Below are 15,272 nucleotides of genomic sequence, written 5' to 3' on the forward strand. Positions count from 1 at the left end.
ATCAATATTCATTATTATATTTTAATATTTATAGGTTGGGTAATATTATTTTTTGAGTTTATGTGTTTATAATTTTATTCTACTCACATTATTATGTATTAAATATTATATTAATATATATAATTTAAATTAAACTATTTTAAAATAACTTTTTAAAAAATAATTATAATATAACCGGTCTCAGCCCGATAACTAATCTAATATAACACCGTTTAAGCAAATTGAGCTCAAACTTTATTTTGCCAAACATGATTTTAAATCAATCGTAGACGATTCCCCTATGTTAACATTTGCTAATGGGTCCAAATTACTCCTCATATTTGTTTGCCTTCTAATGGTCAAGCCAAAATTTATAATAGTAAAAATTCACAAGATAATATATAGAAAATGAGTAGTGGAACTTTTTTAAGGGTACTAATATTTACTACAGTTCGTGAACTATAAAAAGTGTACATTTTTTACGCGCAATTCCTCTCGGTGACTCACACACATCGTAAGATATGTCATAGTTAATTATTGAGATAAAATACCCAACACCTCTTCTGATATCTCTCTCATTTTAATTGTTGTAGGTTGTTGGAAAAATATAACGATTTACGTATATATGTGACTGTTTTAAGGGAGTTCAGAATTTATGAAAAATAAAGTGACGGTACTTTGGAGGTGTTTTGATTTATCTGGATCCGTTTTTTCAGAACAACTATGTGTTATGCCCAGATTCTTTCGAATACAAAAATGGTGATCGGTTGTCCAAGAATAGCCTCGGCTTACACCTGAAAAGGAAAAGAATGCGAGATATTGTCCCCCATTCACCTTCTGCGTGAAAATTAATAATCTGGATGAAGAATAGGTTTTAAAATATAAGAATGCAGAAAGAGTACGAGTGTGTATTGACTTATTTTATTTCTTACACTCCTTAAGGTATTTATACCCAAACTTGTAATTAATGTTCGTCCATTACGAGAAGAATCCGGACGAACGTTGAATATAACAAGATGTGTTCTTTCATCTGTCATGAAATATAACAAGATGTGTTCTTTCAAGAAGGTATGGTAGACCATATGTACTGATTCTAGTTGATTCAATCTTTCAGGAGTTGCTCCAACACCTGGTTCACTTAAGGAAGTTGGATCATTGGTTGTGTTCTGTACTCTTCTTTCATCAGCACTACCCAATCCAGATTTATCTCTTGCTTCCTTTCCAGTAACCACTCTTGCTTCAAAACCACTTGCTGCAGTCATCAAAGGTTGAGTCTGTTTGGCTTTAGTGAATCCTGGTAGGAGTAACTTTGAGGATTTAACATGAGCAATGTTAGAGGTTTCCTTTGACTTATCTTCTGATATCAAGCCAACTTGAGCTATGTCAGAGGTTGCTTGCTTCATTGTTATATCAGAACTAACTATATCTTGACTCTGAACAACTTGAGCCATGTCAGAGGTTGTCTTAGAAATCTTCCTTGAAGTCAGAGTAAGATCAGCATCTTCAACAAAAATTTCTTCATCCATAGGAGGCACATAAACCTTTACAGGTTCACCAACTTTTTCTTTGCCCTTGGACCTTGGATCTATTTGCAATTGTGATTTGGCCTTGGTTACCACAAGATTTGTCCTTTCTTTTATCACAATGCCTTTAGCCATAGGAAGTTTCTTTTTAACAACAAAAGCTTCAGATTTGGAGTTGACTTTTTCTGACTTAAGTCTAGCTTCTTCTTCCATTAGACTCTCAAAGTCCATTCCTGGATTTTCTTTCAGAAATAACTGTCTTGAAATTTCTTCATCAAGATCCAAAAGTTCATCATAATTTATCCTTTTACCAGTATCAGAAGTTATTCTTCTCCCAGTTTCAGAACTTGTTCTATGACTTGTAGTTCCAGCTCTACTTGATGAGAGACCTCCACCTTGACCACGACCTCCACCCAGTCCAGAGTTTCCCGGGTCATTATCATCATCCTTTTTTTCAGTGTCTTATGAGGTTTGCATTTGGACTTAATTACTTTCTCCCCCTTTTTGGCATCAGCAGGTAAAAGAAGAGAGAGAAGCAATTCCAGTGAGGATTGGATCTCATTGAGTTGAGATTGCTGAGAAGCTTGATTTTTCAAAATTGCATCAATCTGAGACTGTTGCTTCTCTTGGGTTTTCTCAATGTTGGTAATTTGGTCAAAGGAAGGTTTGAAAAACATTTTCTTGTCCAGCTTGACAAGTGTATCTTGCTGCATTAAAGATTCTTAAATCTTATCCACTTTGGCCTGAGTTACAGACTGTTGACCTTGAAGGTGCCTTGTAGTAAGTGCAGTAACTCTTAGCTGTGTCTTGAAATCTTCATTGACTAACAACTCATCAGCTTTTGCCAAATGATCAGCAAGAATCTTTTCTGTAGGAACAAAGGTAACTGAGTTCCACTCCCTAGTCCACTCCTGTCCTCTAGGAGTTTCACTCCAAGGTACTGGTGCTTCCCCTGTAACAAACTTTTTGACTATTGCAGCCTTCAAAGGAGCTTGCAGAGGTGCATGTCCAGAAGGACCAGCTGCATCAGCATCTAAATTTGTAGCAGCATTACCAGTAGCATCAACATTTGCAGCATCAGAACTTACAGAGTCATCAGCATCAACATCTTCTGATACAAGAACAGTATGAGAAGCTATGGATGCTTCAACATCATCCTCTATGGACTGATCTCCAACTAAGTTCTGATCAACATCCATATTCTGATGCTCACCTAAAATATGATCTTCAGTATCTAGATGCAGAGAAGGTGTTGTAGGCAATTCTGGATGAAAATCAGCATCAGGAATTGGTGGTGTTGGTGGAGTGACTTGACTTGTTGGAGCTTCTAGATGCAAAACTTGAGGCACTTCCAAGTTATGACTGTCAATTTCATCACTTGGCCCCTGGATATCAGCATTTATTGGAGATACTGGAGGTGTAGGAATGTGAGTGGATTCTGGCTCATGTAGTGGTGAGTGATGAGTAGCATGAGGATCTGAATCAGCACTAGGAGAATTGTGAGCTTCAACAGGGTCTTATGAGATCAGAGATTCCTGATCCCCTTCCTTAGTTGCTGCTTCCATTCCTTTACCAAAATCTTCAGGCCTTTTGCCAATGTTTTGAATCTTTTAGCTCTTAAGGTGACTGTGGGAGCTTTATCATCAGAATTATGCTTTCTAAGCCTTTTTAGAGGCCTAGAACTCCCAATATCATCATCCTTCTAAGAAGAGACCTTCTCAGCTTCTTGAATAACAGGTTCTGATACAAGAACCTGTTCCTCAGCATCTGATTCATCTCGCAGAATGAATCTCCTTCTCTTCTGTTGAGTCTGAGGTACTTTCTTAGTCCTCTTAGATTTGGAAGATGAAGGCTGCAATATAGGGTCTGATGGTTGAGGTTGAGAAGTTTGTGGTGGTTGAGTAGAGGTGGTAGGTGCTGATGGATGAGGTTCAGATGGTTGAACATCAGGATATAATGCAGTGTACTTAACAGGATCATAGGTTATTAAGGCTTGTTTGACAGATAAAGGAATTAAGAGGGGTCTTAACACAGCCTTCTTATTATTAGTAGATAATAAGTCAGTAAAAGCTCTTTTAGCTATTTTGAATGATGAAATTAATTCACCATAACCTTGGGGCTTATTATCATAACAGAAAATATAAATAAGCTGACAGAATCTAGAAAAATAAACAGTAGATCTATCTTCATTCATTCTGTCCCCAATAAAACCTAAGACATCACTTGCACAGTCAAAATCAGTTTGATTTATGAGAGCATACCCGATTTGTTGGCTGAAAATGGGAATTACATCAAAATTGGAACATTTGTTTGCAAAGGCTTTAGTTATGCAATCAAAGAAGAAACTCCATTCCCTCCTAATGAAAGATCTCTTCAACTGGCCCAGCTTTGCCAATGTTCTTTCATATCCCAGACTAGCCATCATGTTTTGAAGAACTGGCTCGTCAACAGTAGAGTAAACACAGTTCTCAGGTAGCTGCAGTGCTTGTCGAACCGTAGACAAAGTCACAACATACTCATCCTCCCAGATGAAAAAATGATACTTGGGGACCCTTGAGCACCATCATCATCATACACACCGCTTCTCCAGAACTCCAGTACTTGAGTACCAGAAACTGCTTCGGGTTGAGTCAGAGCATACCCAATATCAGAACTAGCAAGAAAGTCCTGAATGAAATGAAGTTCAGAGGGTGCTTCTGACTTGCTAAGAATAACAGAGAAGTTATTAGGAACAAACGTTGCTCCATCGAAGATTATGTCCTTTGGTGCCATGAGAATTTGTGAGAAAGAAAGTTGCCTATAAGGTGTTTGAGAAAATGTCTGTATGAAAAATCGTCAGTAGATGAGAGAGAATAGAAGTAAAGAGAGAGAGATAAAATGTGAAAGTAAATAAAAGATTTTACAATCTTTTCTCTCTTTTACTTATACACGGTAGAAAAAGTAATCGTTGGGACACCTGTCAGACATGCAGCAGTAAAAGATAATTAATGGGCATATGTATTCAGTAATCATTACTTATCACAAGCAGTTTTTCAAGGAAAAACCGTTCCACTTACCAAGTAATCCCATTAATTAAGGTAGTTCAGTTTTATTTTAAAATTTAAAACTGTTCCCTCTTAATAAATTTTTATCACTGCGTGACCAATATTCTGTAAAAATATGACAAATGAGAGAATAACCAAAAATAAATCAAGCCTTCCACGTCAGAATCAGAACTTGATCTGTATCAGAGCTTGAAGGTCATCAGAATATGGTTAGTATCAGGATTTAACATGTTATCAGAATATCAAATGACTCAGAGACAAAATCTTGCATAAATATAAAATTTCATTAATATATTGAGCAAATACATTTCATGAAATTTAAATTACATGCTGAAAAGTACAAGATAGTCCTAAGCTACAAATCCTAACATCAACAGCTTTTGTCCTAAGCTAAGAAGCCAGACAAAGCTGACGGTGAAGAGAAACAGGGAGGAGAAATTATTTCTTTTTCCTACTCTCAACAAAAAGAACAGCAAGATGAATAATACGCTCCTGCTGTCGGAGAGCTTCCAGCCGTTCCTCTTCCAGTCGCTCAAGATGGCGATGGTAGTCCATGTAGAAGAACAATAGGTCTGTGAGGACCTCTTGGGGAACCGAGTCCCAAATTTCATCAGGAATGGCAGTAACATGTCATTCCTGCTGCCATTCTGTACACCTCATATTGACAGTAAATGTGTCATTGTTCAGAACTAAGTTGTAATGAACCATGGTTGTGATGAGTGAAAAAGAAATGAGTAGGAGGGTTTGAGAGAAAATGAGAGATGTGATGGCTGGAAAGAGGTGTTGGTTTATATAGCCAATAGAATGTCAAGAGACGCAAGGAAAATTGAATGGTTATAGGTAGAAATAATTCTACCTCGTCTCCCTAGACTGATGAGAATAAAAACAGCCATTGGAAGTGTAAAACAGGATTTAATGTGCACAAGAAACAAGTAAAAATTACTGTGCATAGACGTGTACCACTAATCCAAATTATATTGACTGTTAATATCTCACCCAAACATATTCTGATTTTAAATAAGACTGTTTCAGATTTTAACCCCAAATAAGTCAAGTAAAGAATCAGAGTGTAATATCAGAACTTAGACTTATATCAGAACTTATCATCAGAATATGATTTCTTAACTCGAAAAATGAATGCCTATTTCTGTAATTCTTCACACAAATTCTGATTTTGTTTCTTCAGAACTTAATCATCAGAACTTCCATCATAACTTGTCCTCAGAATTTATGTAACTGACACTTAAACGTTCATCTAAAACACCAGTTATCACCACAGTAATTTTCATCATTCATATGGAGTGTATGTGAAAGAGATATGTCCTAAGTCCATTCATGTATGAGGATTTAGGAATAACTTTAATGTAATCTGTTGTGATTTCATTGATATTAATAAAATACTTGTTTTGTTTTTATTGCGGGCTCTATCTATTTAAATGTTTAAATAAGATATACCATAATTTAGAGTAAAGCTTTTTATGGATTGTGATGATATCACAATAATGAGACCTAAAAGATGATAACTCTAAACTTAAATAGTTCCTGGTCGTAGGATTACTAACTGGTAATTAATAATCCGCAAAGATCGGTACATATTATGCTTGCTTCATTATGAAGGATGTCTGTTCTCATAGAGATTTGTGTGGTGACACTATAGCTAGTATGTAGGTTCTTATTATAGAATAAGTTCACTGAACATGACTCACACAGCTGAACAACTGATGGAGTTCACTCACGTGTCAGCAGTTGTTCACATAGTGATAGTTGTACAAGTATCCTTAGACTTGAGGTCATCATAGTCATCTTGTGTGCACTGAACTATGCTTTGGTTTAGTTCTTAGTCTTAAGGGACAATTATAAGGGCTCTACTGGGTATAGGAATTTGTACACGAAGATAGTGTATGATCAATAAAGGATCTACCCCTTCCAGTGTAGGAAGAGAATGTTCAATACTGATCCACTTATGTTAGTTCAGGAATCTCTGGCCAGAGTGAATGAAATTAGAAAGGAGTTTCTAATTTACATTAAATAGAACTAAGCATAGTGAATGGGAAAGCAAGTGATTAAATAAGATAGGGTTGACACAAATTCCATGCCTTGTATTTAATCGTGACATTGCAGGGTAGAAGGAATTAATTGTACGGTAACTACTCACTGAATAGGTTCTTCGTATTCTAAGCAGTGAATTCGTATTATCCGGATAGTCGCGATATGCTGAGAAGTATCCCTCACGATGTAGAATAAATATGATTAATTAATTAATCATATTTAATGAATTATAGAATTTATATAAATAATAATAAAATAGTTTTATTATTATTTATTTCTACTACCGGCTTAATATTGAACCTACAGGGTCACACCATAAAAGAGAATGATTTAATGGTGGAGAAATTAATTAATAATGGCTGATAATTATTTATTTATGAAATAAATAATTAATTGGCAAATTTAATAATTGATTAAATGAGATTTAATTGATTATAAATTAATTAAGAAAAAGTTCTTAATATTATTAATTAAGAATTTAATTTTTAGAAATTAAATCAAGTGAGAGAATTATTTCTAAAGTGTTTAGAAAAAGGATTAATAATTAAAATGTGTTTTAATTATTAGTGAGAATAATAAAGGGTTAATAATAATAATATTTTATGGGAAAATTTTCAGCTGAAAATTTTGCCTATAAATATACTATTATAGATCCTATTTTTGCCTCAACCAAAAAGATTTACAAAACCCTAATTTTCTCCATCTCCTCCTCCTTCATTACATCGTTTTCTTGGTGGATACCGGTGGAGTGCTTCACACTTGAGGAACAGCTGCTAAGGATCTCCGTTCATCATTTTTGGATCGCCATTAAAGACCTCCATCTTTCCATTAACGTAAAACTTCTTAAGGTAAACATACTGAACTACGAATTAAATATTATTTTTCGCATGGATCCTGCGGAGGGTTTCGGTTTTTTTTTTAAGATTTAAATTTACGTTTTCGCTGCGTTTATGTGCTAAAAACCCTTCAATGGCATCAGAGCTACTTGCGAAAAGTTTTTAATTCGTTTATGTATTTAACTATTTTCGATATATGAGCATGTACGTGATTCGCCATGATTTGATGTTGATATAATATGCTTATATATGTATGGTTTTGAATATATGATATTCATATGAGTTGTTTAATCATAAGATGATTATGTAATCTGTATATATACTGATATATACATGATTTATGTTTGTTCTAATTATGAGAATCATATTAGATATGGATTCTGAATTGGCTGCTGCAGATTTGCTGAAATCTGGGTCTGGTGTCCGATTTACGCAAACAAATACCCTATTCTATAGGTAAACGAGCGTCTCAAGAAAACTGATAGCTAAAGCTATCAACAACTCGTCTGTAAGGCGGTTGACGTCGTTTACTTCCCGTAAACAGTGATTCTTGTTTTTCTGATTTGATTCTGATTTTTCTGATTTTTGTCATATTTTTTTTTATGATTAGATCATGGATAATATGATATGTTAAGATCAGATTATGTGTTTTAACATGCTTTTATGTGTTGTATGAGTATGGTGGATGGTTATGGCCTTTCGACCTTAGTGTAATGGTTTTGGTTTTGGTTTTGGTTTGGTTTTAAATACGACTTGCATGTCGTCAATCTTTGTAATCATAAATCTCGAATGTAACTCGAGTTATTCTTGTAAGGTCATTAGATTAGTTTTACTTTCAATCATGTAATATAATTGAAGAATCAAGAAGGCTATCCAATGGAGGTGATATAAAAAAGAAGACGAGGCATACAAGAATTCTAAACAAAGAAGAAGACTTATGTAATAAGTAGTTGTATTTATTTCCATCACTATATTAGATTGACCTTGATCTTTATCATGAGCTTGATAAAGATCACATAGGATGGGGCCATAACCAAACACATTTACTTTATTGCACTTTACATTTACTTGTTTATTTAATTTTATATATGAGATATATGCCTATGTTTACCATGCGATGATAGATTTAGGTGAACTTAAATCAATATAAGGCGTGCTCTAGAAAATCTAGAATAGGAATCGTTTCTTGCCTTAACAATAAATATTATGAATACGATCATGAGATTCTTGTATTTATGAAACACGTAATTGAATATGAATTTTCAATATTGAGAGAAAGGATGATTCTGTCAACAACAGATTTCTATCTGTAAGAAAGGGTTATTAAGTGACGCTTCTTGACAATGCTCCACCCGATCTGGGAATCATCTTATTATCGATTATTGATTTGAAATATTTAATTTAAAAGGAAGAATCTCTTTATAATATGATTATTATTGTAACGTAATATAATCCCTCTAAAATTAAATAATATCAAGTAGTAATTGGCCAATGACACAACGGGCTTGTGTCGGTCATAGCCTTCCAACATGGTAGAAAGTGGTTCTTATTTTTAAATCATTGTCGTTTCGTGCTACAGCCGAGGGCTTTGATTTTGAAATAAGAAATACTTGTCTATTACATAGAGATGTGTACATTGAATTAGAATCTAAAGGTCGGTACGTGCTAAAGCCGTGGGCCATTGGAGACTGATTCAATTGTACGAAATATTGGGTTAGACTTGACTTAAAATATTGAGTTTTTCGTGCCACAGCCGTGACTCAATTATTCAAGAGGCTAAACTTATATTAGGGAATAACATAAGATGTAATTGACAAGAGTTGTCTGTCTATTGAACATCACATGACGTTTCGTGCCACAGCCGAGGTTGTGTGATGGAATGTAGGATCCCTATTCTCACTAGAATTATGAATGCTTAATTTTCACTTAGGGGGTTGAAAAAAATTAGATAAACTAGTGGGAGACACTTATGAATAAAGACCCGATCCATATAGTGTTTTGAAATGAAATTGAATATTTGCTAAGTGTTGTTATGTGTTTATCATTTACAGATTTACTATATTCGTCATGTCTTCTGCACTATCACTCCGGAGCATACTAGATGCTCACAAGTTGACTGGTCCTAATTTAGATGTTTGTTTTCACTGTAACAAGTTGGGGCACTGGAAGAGGAACTGCAAGGTTTACCTTGCAGAATTGAAGAAGAAGGGTAGTGAGACTATCGCTTCTGATTCAGGCATGTTCATGATCGAAGTTAATATGTCACTAGGTCAAATTTCTACTTGGGTATTAGATACCGCCTGTGGTTCTCATATTTGCAATTCGTTGCAAGGACTAAAGGGAAGTAGGACTCTTGAAAAAGATGAGGTGATTCTACGTATGGGCAATGGAGCAAGGGTTGCGGCCATATCTGTGGGATCATTTAGTTTACATATGCCTACGGGCAAGACTATTATTTTGAATAATTGTTATTACGTTCCCTCTATTGTGAGGAATATTGTTTCTATTCCTATGTTGGATGTGGATGGTTTTTCATTTATTATTAAGAATAATGAATGTTCTATCCTTAGAGATAATGTTTTTTTTGGACGTGGTATTTTAAATAATGGTCTGTATGAATGTGACGTAGAGCATGAATTACTTCAGATTGAACAAACTAATAAAAGAAAACAAGATGATGAAAATCTGACCTATTTATGGCACTATAGGCTAGGTCATATTAGTGAAAATAGACTGCGGACATTGCATATGAAAGGGTTACTTGACCCCTTTGATTTTAAATCATATCCTATATGCGAGTCTTGTCTATTGGGTAAAATGACCAAATCTCCATTTAGTGGACATGGAGAGAGGGCTGCAGATTTGCTAGGATTGGTACACACAGATGTATGTGGACCAATGTCTACGCAAGCCATGGGTGGATTTTCGTACTTCATTACTTTCATAGATGATAGATCTAGATTCAGATATGTGTATTTGATGAAACACAAGTCTAAAGCCTTTGAAAAGTTCAAAGAATATAAACATGAAGTGGAGAAACAAACCAAACACAGTATTATAACTCTTCGATCAGATCGAGGTGGTGAATACTTGAATGGAGAGTTTCTAGATTATTTCAAAGAAAATGGTACAGTCTCCCATTGGAATCCTCCATATACTCAACAGTTAAATGGGGTATCTGAAAGGAGAAATCAAACTTTATTAGACATGGTTCGGTCCATGATGAGCTATGCGAATCTTCCAGTATTCCTATGGGGTTATGCATTGGAAACCTCAGCATATTTACTGAATAAGGTGCCTTCCAAATCTGGACCTCAAACACCATATGAGATATGGAAAGAAAGAAAACCGAGTCTTAAACACGTTAAGATTTGGGGATGTCCAGCTTATGTCAAGAAAGTTGACCCAGATAAGCTGGAATCTCGATCTGTAAAATGTAATTTTATGGGATATCCTAAAGAGACTTTAGGGTATTACTTTTACACCGATCATCGGGTGTTTGTCTCCAGACATGGTACCTTCGTGGAAAAGGAGTTTATCCTTGAAGGAAACAGTGGGAGCAAAATTGAACTTGATGAAGTTCAGGAAGCACAAACTACTACGGATCAAGTGGAAACACCTGTTCAGACTGAACAACCTTCTGTGGAACAGCCCATTCGTAGGACAGGGAGAGTGTCTCGCCAACCTGAGAGGTATTATGGCCTTGTCATTGAGAATGACAATGAGTTTTTAATCATTGATGATGACAACCCTGTGACCTATAATGAGGCTATGAGTAGTGTTGACTCAGAGAAATGGCATAGTGCCATGAAATCCGAAATGGAATCTATGTATACCAACCAAGTATGGACTCTGGTTGAGGCACCTGAAGGTGTTAAGCCTATTGGGTGCAAATGGGTATACAAAAGAAAGATTGGAGCAGATGGCCAGGTGGAGACCTATAAGGCCAGGCTCATGGCAAAAGGATTCAAACAAAGGAAAGGGATTGACTTTGATGAAACTTTTTCACCTGTAGCCCTGTTAAAATCAATTCGGATTTTGCTTGCGATTGCTGCATACTACGACTATGAGATCTGGCAAATGGACGTGAAAACGGCCTTCCTCAATGGGGAACTTGAGGAGGAAAGTGTATATGACACAACCAGAGGGTTTTCTTTCCAAGGGAAATCAACACCAAGTGTGTAAGCTGCTGCAAACCATATATGGTTTAAGGTAAGCTTCTCGTAGATGGAACATCCGTTTTGATGAGACAATCAAAAAGTTTGGTTTTATCAAAAACATAAATGAACCATGTGTCTACAAGAAGGTTAGTGGGAGCGTGGTAACATTTCTTGTATTGTATGTGGATGACATACTTCTTATAGGAAATGATATACCGATGCTACAATCAGTCAAAGTATGGCTATCAAAGAACTTCACCATGAAGGACTTGGAAGAAGCATCTTACATTCTCAGTATGAAGATCTATATAGATCTAGAAGAATGATAGGTCTTACCCAGGGTACATACATCCAGAAAGTGCTTAAAAGGTTTATCATGGAAAACTCCAAAAGAGGTCTCATACCGATGAGCCATGGAGTGTCCCTTTCCGAAAAAATGTCTCCTAAGACACCTGAGGAAAGAGAGCGTATGAGTAAGATTCCTTATGCTTCAGCAATAGGATCTATCATGTACGCGATGTTGTGTACAAGGCCTGATGTTGCTTATTCAATTAGTGTGACGAGCAGATATCAGTCCAATCCAGGTGAAGACCACTGGAAAGCAGTGAAAAACATCCTTAAGTACTTGCAAAGGACTATTTTTCTTGTTTTTGGTGGTGAATCTGAGTTGAAAATAGAGGGTTATACTAACTCTAGTTTTCAATCAGAAAGTGATAGCAAATCCATGTCAGGGTACGTGTTTACTCTGAATGGTGGTGCAATTAGTTGGAAGAGTTCCAAACAGTCTAACAACGTAGCAGACCCACTCACAAAGCCACTTTCTCAGAGTCACTTTGATCGTCATAAAGACAAGATGGGTATTAGATACCAGAGTGATTGGCTTTAGTACAAGTGGGAGATTGAAAGAGATATGTCCTAAGTCCAATCAAATATGAGGATTTATGAATAACTTTTATGTAATCTGTTTTGATTTCATTGATATTAATAAAAGACGTTTTGTTTTTATTGCGGGCTCTATCTATTTAAATGTTTAAATAAGATATACCATAGTTTAGAGTAAAGCTTTTTATGGATTGTGATGAGATCATAATAATGAGACCTAAAAGATGATAACTCTAAACTTAAATAGTTCCTGGTCGTAGGATTACTAACTGGTAATTAATAATCCGCAAAGATCGGTACATACTATGCTTGCTTCATTATGAAGGATGTCTGTTCTCATAGACATTTGTGTGGTGACACTATAGCTAGTATATAGGTGCTAATTATAGAATAAGTTCACTGACCATGACTCACACAGCTGAACAACTGATGGAGTTCACTCACGTGTCAGCAGTTGTTCAAATAGTGATAGTTGTACAAGTATCCTTAGACTTGAGGTCATCATAGTCATCTTGTGTGCACTGAACTATGATTTGGTTTAGTTCTTAGTCTCAAGGGAAAATTATAAGGGCTCTACTGGGTATAGGAATTTGTACACGAAGATAGTGTATGATCAATAAAGGATCTACCCCTTCCAGTATAGGAAGAGAATGTTCAATGCTGATCCACTTATGTTAGTTCAGAAATCTCTGGCCAGAGTGAATGAAATTAGAAAGGAGTTTCTAATTTACATTAAATAGAACTAAGCATAGTGAATGGGAAAGCAAGTGATTAAATAAGATAGGCTTGACACAAGTTCCATGCCTTGTATTTAATCATGACATTGCAGGGTAGAAGGAATTAATTGTACGGTAACTACTCACTGAATAGGTTCTTGGTATTCTAAGCAGTGAATTCGTATTATCCGGATAGTCACGATATGCTGAGAAGTATCCCTCACGATGTAGAATAAATATGATTAATTAATTAATTAATCATATTTAATGAATTAGAGAATTTATATAAATAATGATAAAATAGTTTTATTATTATTTATTTCTACTACCGGCTTAATATTGAACCTACAGGGTCACACCATAAAGGAGAATGATTTAATGGTGGAGAAATTAATTAATAATGGCTGATAATTATTTATTTATGAAATAAATAATTAATTGGCAAATTTAATAATTGATTAAATGAGATTTAATTGATTATAAATTAATTAAGAAAAAGTTCTTAATATTATTAATTAAGAATTTAATTTTTAGAAATTAAATCAAATGAGAGAATTATTTCTAAAGTGTTTAGAAAAAGGATTAATAATTAAAAAGTGTTTTAATTATTAGTGAGAATAATAAAGTGTTAATAATAATAATATTTTATGGGAAAATTTTCAGCTGAAAATTTTGCCTATAAATATATTATTATAGAACCTATTTTTGCCTCAACCAAAAAGATTTACAAAACCCTAATTCTCTCCATCTCCTCCTCCTTCATTACATCGTCTTCTTGGTGGATACCGGTGGAGTGCTTCACACTTGAGGAGCAGCTGCTATGGATCTCCGTTCATCATTTTTGGATCGCTATTAAAGACCTTCCTCTTTTCATTAACGTAAAGCTTCTTAAGGTAAACATACTGAACTACGAATTAAATATTATTTTTCGCATGGATCCTGCGGAGAGTTTCGGTTTTTTTTTAAGATTTAAATTTACGTTTTCGATGCGTTTATGTGCTAAAAACCCTTCAGTATGTGTGTGCAGTAAGCTAAATATCAGATAAAGATTAAAGTCTGATTCACTTCAGTACATCTTAAAAATAAGGCATAACTAAGAACTTTGCGCAAAATCGGTCATAATTCTGAAGTCTACTTTAGAATGAGTTCATGCATGAGTCCACCTCGACTATTGTGTGCTCATTTTATGCATCTTTTGAAATTCCATTTGACAGTGGCTTCTCAGTGTAAGTGAGTCACGACTGCTTATCATAATTTATGCTATTATCAGATTATCTCTCCAGTAATCGTAGAGTGTGAAAAGTCACCAAGAAAAATATTTATTTTTGCTTTTCTGATGCATATTACTTAATACCAGCAATGCACTTGGGTCTTCCCTTCCACAGTTTTTACTCTAGATCTCAAAGGAGTACCTGATTTTTATTTCCTTTTTTTTGATAAGTGAGGCTTATCAGCACTTAGTACATTCACAAGATTTACTAACATCAAAACTTAACAGATGAGAAGCATTATTCTAGTTGTTGACTTAGTAATAAGATAGACAAAGTAAACTTAACTGAGCTCATTATCAAAATTTGCCTGTTTCAATAGATTTCCACATAAACAATTACTTCAAACATGGGATTTGTTAGTATATTAAAGACTACTAGGTCAGCATCTGACATATTTATCCTCGTTGGATTGAATAATCACAGAAACATTCATATCACTATCAGAGTTTAGAAATTCACATCAGACAATAATCAGTACTTAAGCAAATTTCAATTAAGCACATAATACACAAAGATGATAATATATATAAATACTGATCATAAAGTCTGATGCATCATAACAAAAACTAAGCAGATTTAGAGAAGGAACCTGAAACCATTCCAAGTTCATTTACTAATCTTGTAAAAGTAGTTTCACACAGTGGTTTTGTGAAGATATCTGCTAGTTGTTGATCTGTTGGAACAAAGTGTAATTCCACTGTACCTTCATCCATATGTTCCCTTATGAAGTGGTACCTTATGCTGATGTGCTTTGTCATTGAGTGTTGAACTGGATTACCTGTCATAGCAATAGCACTTTGATTATCACATTA

The sequence above is a fragment of the Apium graveolens genome, chromosome 1 (genome assembly GCF_009905375.1).
Source record: "Apium graveolens cultivar Ventura chromosome 1, ASM990537v1, whole genome shotgun sequence".
Lineage (NCBI taxonomy): Eukaryota > Viridiplantae > Streptophyta > Magnoliopsida > Apiales > Apiaceae > Apium > Apium graveolens.